General features: G+C 47.5%; 1 long non-coding RNA gene across 1 annotated transcript; it reads right to left on the reverse strand.

Moving 5' to 3' along the window:
• Nucleotides 1–725: 725 nt before the first annotated feature.
• Nucleotides 726–5,845, reverse strand: LOC311589216. Its single transcript, XR_014776451.1, has 3 exons — nt 4,972–5,845; nt 3,425–3,473; nt 726–1,071 (listed from the first exon to the last, which is right to left on the reverse strand). It is a non-coding gene; the product is annotated as an uncharacterized lncRNA (long non-coding RNA).
• Nucleotides 5,846–6,079: the final 234 nt, after the last annotated feature.

A 6,079-nucleotide genomic window follows, 5' to 3' on the forward strand; every position in this document is an offset into this window, starting at 1 on the left:
TCATCTGAGTCGATCCTGGGGAGATGAGGCAGGGAGCAATCGTTTCTTAGTCCAACTTCTGAACATATTCATTTCCTTCTTTCAACAGGTCCCAAGAGGTGGCCTCTACTACTCTTCATATTTATTTAATCCCAGAGGTGTCATTTAGTGACAGTATTGCCTTATCTGCACAATGAAAACTTCATTTCCATGGATGCTTTTAAAACACGCCCGCCAGGGGCTGGAGAGATGGCTCAGTGATTACCAGCTCTTCCAGAGGCTGGGGATTCTGTTCCCAGCACCAACATGGCAGCTCACGACTGACTCCAGGTCCAGAGGATCCAACAGCCTTACATAACGCAGGCAAAGCACCAATGCACATAAAATAAAAATAACTATTTTTCCTTCTTTAGAAAACAGGCACATTAAGTTTGAAAAGAAATATTATCACTACTGTCAGTTTAAAAAGTATCCAAATAAGAGGTGTTGAGAACCTTGGCTGAAAGGAAGGACACTCGGCCTTCAGACACCTCAGAGGCTGCCAAGAGCAGTGTCCCCAGGAGATCACGGGACACTCACCTTTCTTTATATCTTATTCTACAATTTGAATTGTGTGCCATATGCAGCAACTATCCCCTCAAAGGAGGTTAAATTTAAATAAATGAAAATTAAATATTTGGAATCTAAGCTGACTATTAAAAACGCCTTTTCTTTGCAGTAAAGGAAAGCTAGCTCGGCTTTTAAAGAGACCTCCTCCCCCAATTTCAGCCTCCCAGGAGTTATGTACGATTCCTTTAAGGAGCGAGTAAGCATGTGTGGGAGTTTAAAAAACGCTTTAATCAACCCCTCCCCACGTCTGACAGAAGTGTGGCAGGAAAGGCCATCTGTTTTGTCTGAATGAGAAGGGACCAGCATTCTGATTTCAATTAGCCTCTTTGTAGCTTTCTGTTCAGGCTGGGTCCATGGTTAACAGTTCAAACTCAGTGCAGAGGGGAACGGGCCAAGTTCCGCCTCAGCTGCTTTGTTTCTGACAAATGCCACTGAACAATACTGCGGCATGAGCATCAAATGGCATGTTCTGGAATCCCAGAGCTAAAAAAAAAAACAAAACAGTGACAGGGCTCCTTTCAGTTAATTGAAATATTTAAAATCAATATACTTACTACTTAAATCCTAATTTCAGTCAACAAATGTATGCCTGTTATGGGAAATATATGCAAAGTACTGTGGTAGGGCTCCATGCTGACGGGCTCTGGTGCCTCTTGAGTCATGTGGCCACGACTGCCTGAGGAGGCACTGCGTCCTCTTGCCCAGCACAGCAGGCTATGGAGTTCATCAGCAGATTCTAGAGCCCCCAGCGCCAGGGTGTGCTGCTGCTGCTGCTGTCCCGACCACTAGACAACCCCTCTCAGACCCAAGTCATGGGCCCACTGGCCTTACTGCTGCCTCGACAACACATCTGTAAGTCCCCAGTCAATGAGTACAATGATCTATGGTCCATTATAAGGCTTTAAAATTTTTATTTATAGCCGGATACAGTGGCGCATGCCTGCAATCCTAGTATTCGGGGAGGCATAGACAAGTGGATCTCTGTGAGTTCAAGGTCAGCCTGGTCTACAAATCCAGTCCAGGACATCTAGGGGCTACACAGAGAAACCCTGTCTCATATATATATATATATATGTATGTATATATGTGTACCGTGTGCAGGCCTGGTGCCCTCAGAAGGCAGAAGGGGCACTGGATCCCTTGGAACTAGAGTTACAAAAGATTGTGAGCACAGAGTAGGTCTTTATAAGACCTTGTAAAGCTGACCTTTTTTTTCCCCAGGATTATTAATTTTTTATTATGACTACAGTGCTCTGCCTGCATGTACACCTGCAGGCCAGAAGAGGGCATCAGATCACATTACAGATGTTTGTGAGCCACCATATGGTTGCTGGGAACTGAACTCAGGACCTCTGGAAGAGCAGGCAGTGCTCTTAACCTCTGGGCCATCTCTCCAGCCCCTTAAGGCTGATCTTAAAAAAACAAAAACAAAAACCCTTTAGGATCTGTGATGCTGAAAAGGCACTGTGATTACTGTTCACTGTAGGGCACTGCCAGCATGCCATGGAGCAGTAATCTTCAAGTCACACCACTGCCCCAGCAGAACCCGTCCCTGTCCACATTCTGCACTGTCCAAGTCTGACATCTGTGCCCACCTTCCCTGAAACTGTCCCATGGCACACTACAGGGACTCTTTAAGACCTAAAATGCAAGACTTGAGCAATATGTTAAGTCCATCTACTTACTGGTATTGTTTAAATTATTAGCCCAAAGCTACAAGCTCTAAAGAGCAAATTTTGAAGCAACATGAAAAGAATTGGAGGCATTTATTTCTCAATTCAGGATGCATGCATTTGCCCCCTGTGTGCCTGTTACCATGGCAACCTACAAAGGCAAATGAGAGCCCTGTCCCCAAAGATTTACTCATAACTTCATGGTGCTTGTGGTAGTGGGACACTAACACATAATTTCACTGGAAAAGATCTTTACAGTGAGGGTTTATAAGAATATTTCCAAACCCATAGCCAAGGTTTATTATATTTTAAAAAAAAGATGTGGCCAAGCTGTTGGCATGCCTTTAATCCCAGCACCCAGGAAGCTGAGGCAAGTGGATCTCCATGAGTCTGAGGTCAGCCTGGTCTACATAGTATGTTCAAGCACAGCCATGGGTGCATAGATACCCCATCTAAAAAAAAAAATCTAAAAATCAACAAGAACAACAAAATGAAACAAAAAGGCTGTGGAGCTGGCACAGTAGGTTGGTTATGCCTGCCCGGCACTAAGCCTGACTACCCAAGGTCAGTCCGTGGAACAGTGTGCGAGAAACACATGTGAGAAACCAGAGGGAATTTGCATATTGTTCCTCTACATGTAGCGTTATAAACAGAAAGTGTAATGGGATGGACAGAATAAACAGGCTCTCCTAAATGTCTGTGCTGCAGCCTTAAATTCCAGTACATCCAACTGTGAGGCTTGTAAGGAGATAATTAAGGTCAAATTACTTCACATAGGCCCAATCCTAGTCATAATGGAGTCTAAGCGAATTTGGACAGGCGTGACCAGGGATGCACATTAAGAGAAAAGGCAACGTGGTCACCAGGGGTTGGACTGAACCTCAGTGGCACAGCACCTCCTCATGCGCTGGGGCCCCAGGCTTGATTCCTTGGCACCGGAAATAAACAGAAATGGTGACCACCACCAAGAGGGGCCTGGAGAACTGAGCCACCTACGGATGTACTACCTTAAATGGACCTGATATTGCAGGGCCGTGAGAGAACCCAGCCTACTGACACCTTGATCTTGGAGAAAGAAACCTCTGCTGTTTAAGGCTTGACACCCAGTCCATGGCATCCTGCTATGGCAGCCCTATCCAATGATACAGTCAAACAAAACAGACCTGTATCTCAACTGTCGCTGGTTTGTTGTCAGATCTGAGAACAAGACTTCTGGAGAGAGAGAAAGGGATCAGAAATTAAACCCCTTGATTCACACATACCGAGTTTTCTCCCCCTGAGGCTTCATTTTTACCTCTAACTTTGTGTTAATTTTGAGCCCCTCACTGCGTTGCTCAGGCTGCCTTGAACTTTGGAAGGCCAGGAAGGTCTCTTGTAGCAGCCTCCCCAGTAGCTGGGATCAGGCCTTGCGCACTTTGTTGTTTGGGCAACGTGATATTCAAAGGCACACAGTACTCTGAAGCAGATGTGTGCGAGATGCTTCTAGGATCTCTTCTGGGAATAAAACCTAATGCATTATAATAAACTGGAGCAGAGCAAATCCTCATGGCCGAAAGGTGGTGTAAGACTGCAAATACTTGTCTCTTAGAATGCTAACACTTAGCTGGGTGTGGTGGCACATGCCTTTAATCCCAGCACTCAGAAGGCAGAGGCTGGTGGATTGCTGTGAGTTCAAGGCCAGCCTGGTCTACAAAGTGAGTCCAGGACAAAGAAACCCTCTCAAAAAGCAAAAAAAAAAAAAAAAAAAAAAAAAAAAAAAAAAAAAAAAAAAAAAAAGACAGAGAGAGAGAGAGAGAATACTAATAATCTGTTTCTTACACTGTGGCAAAGGCCTTTTCTAATTTCTTAAACCCAAGAGCTCATGGGCAAACATCGTTTGGTGAGGCTGGGGTTGCCACAGCAACCAGCTGGCCCACAAGGTGCATGTGCTTGAGGTCCATCCAGTGGCAGGTGTCCTAGCAGGTGCCACTGCAGGCCCCGGGGGTAGCGGAAGGTAAGAACAGACCCAAGGAGTTGGAGGTGAGATGCAGAGACCTTGTTGACTAACTGAGGAGAGGTGTCCCCGAGCCCTGAAGCTCCCGCTCAGCTGAAGCAGCTCGGGGGGTGAGGGGTTGGGGGTGGTAAGGGTGTCCCTCTGCAAATGGGGTAGCTGGGATGAGGTGGGTCTGGGGGACGAAGGCTGAGGGCTGTGAGTGTAGGAACCAGGCCCGACTGGGCTGCCTGCCTGTCTTGCTGTTTCATGTCCTGTTTCTAGCAGCTTCCATGTCTGTGTTTATCTTGGCTAGCTAGTCGTGTTTACTGCTCTGAGAACGCACCCCTCCCTTCCTCGAGACTTTTCCTCCTGTGTGCGATCACCTCTTGAGGGATTTCACCTGGGAGGAGGATTCCTGTTTGGCTGCCTATAAGAAGGCTCTTTGGAACTCTGGGAAGATTAGCTCTCTTAGCTGCTGTGGCTGCTGCTCTCTTAGCACAAAGGACCCGCTGTGTTACTGTGTGTGTGTGTGTGTCTGTGTGTGTGTGTGTGTGTGCGCGCGCGCGCGCGTGCATGAGTTAAATCCGCAGTCCCTCGCCCTCGACTCGGGCGCCACATGCGAGGACCATTCAGGTTGTCCAGCCAGCTGGAGATGGATGGAATGCTTATGAAGAGTGAAATGGACAGGGTGCATTGGTGAGAAGTGAACAGACATGAAATGGAAGAGTCAACACTCACTGGGCAAATGCGGTCTCCACGCAGCACACGCTCCACCGGGACGCGGGCAGGGCCAGGGCTTGTCTGCAGCATCTCTTCGGGATTCTATGCTATGTCCCTTGAGCAATAATGTCCTTGGGATAGACATATCTACAAGGCCTAACGAAACATGAACGGAGGCTCAGGGGCACTGGAGGCCTTGGCAGCACTTGCAGCAGAATGCTAAGGACGACGAGACGGCAGAGGAGAGGAGGAGGAGAAAGAGTGGGTCCGACTGCTTGTGTGTTGTTTTTTCTTTTCAAATTTAGCAGAAACTTAGGCATATTTCAAAACAGCAAGGAAAAGCGTTGAGCACAGAGAGGCAAACGGTGAAGGGTAAGACAGTCTCCTATCCAGACAGCCTGCAAGACTAACAATCTTCATAGTGTTGGGCAAGAGGGCGAGACTGCAAAGACTCACGTTCTGTCAGTGCTCAGGACAGTCTTGCAAAATGGCTAAATTAGTGATGTACAGATGGCCCAAGAAGAAAAAGGAGCGCATCAAGCAATCGGGGACCAGCAGGAATGGGCATACCCCATTCAGTTGTTTCTGGGTCTTTACACATGCCTCGTCCCTTCCCTGAAGCCATTAGGCAGGACAGCTCATGGGGGACTCCCTCAGCCCCACATTCTCAGGGGCCCCCACTACCCACAAAAGGTTTACTGGTACTATGGGTTCAGCAGCTTGTGATGAGCACTGGGTGCTTAGGTGGAGAGCTTCAACAACTCATAGCAGCTCACCCCTCAAGTCCTGTCAAGGCTACAGGCTTCCCTAGGCTGGCTTGTCACAACTCCCCGAGGGCTGGGTACACAAGCGTGAGCCACCATGCCCAGCTTGAAAAGATTGTTTCTAAAGGTTTAATTATGTGTATATGCACATGAGTGCTGGTGCTTGCAGAGGCCGGAGGGAGGGTGTTAGACGCTGTGAGGCTGGATTACAGGTGGCTGTGGATCTCTTGACATGGGTGCTGGGCACCAAACTTGGGTCCTCTCCAAGAGCAGCTTACAGGTTAAACATTACTAATCTGAAAACCCAAACCCCTATTTTGTGCATTTGGGGTGATGCAGATGTTCTTAAATCTGAAACTTCC

Source organism: Acomys minous (assembly GCF_964271855.1).
Source record: "Acomys minous genome assembly, chromosome: 18".
NCBI classification, from domain to species: domain Eukaryota; kingdom Metazoa; phylum Chordata; class Mammalia; order Rodentia; family Muridae; genus Acomys; species Acomys minous.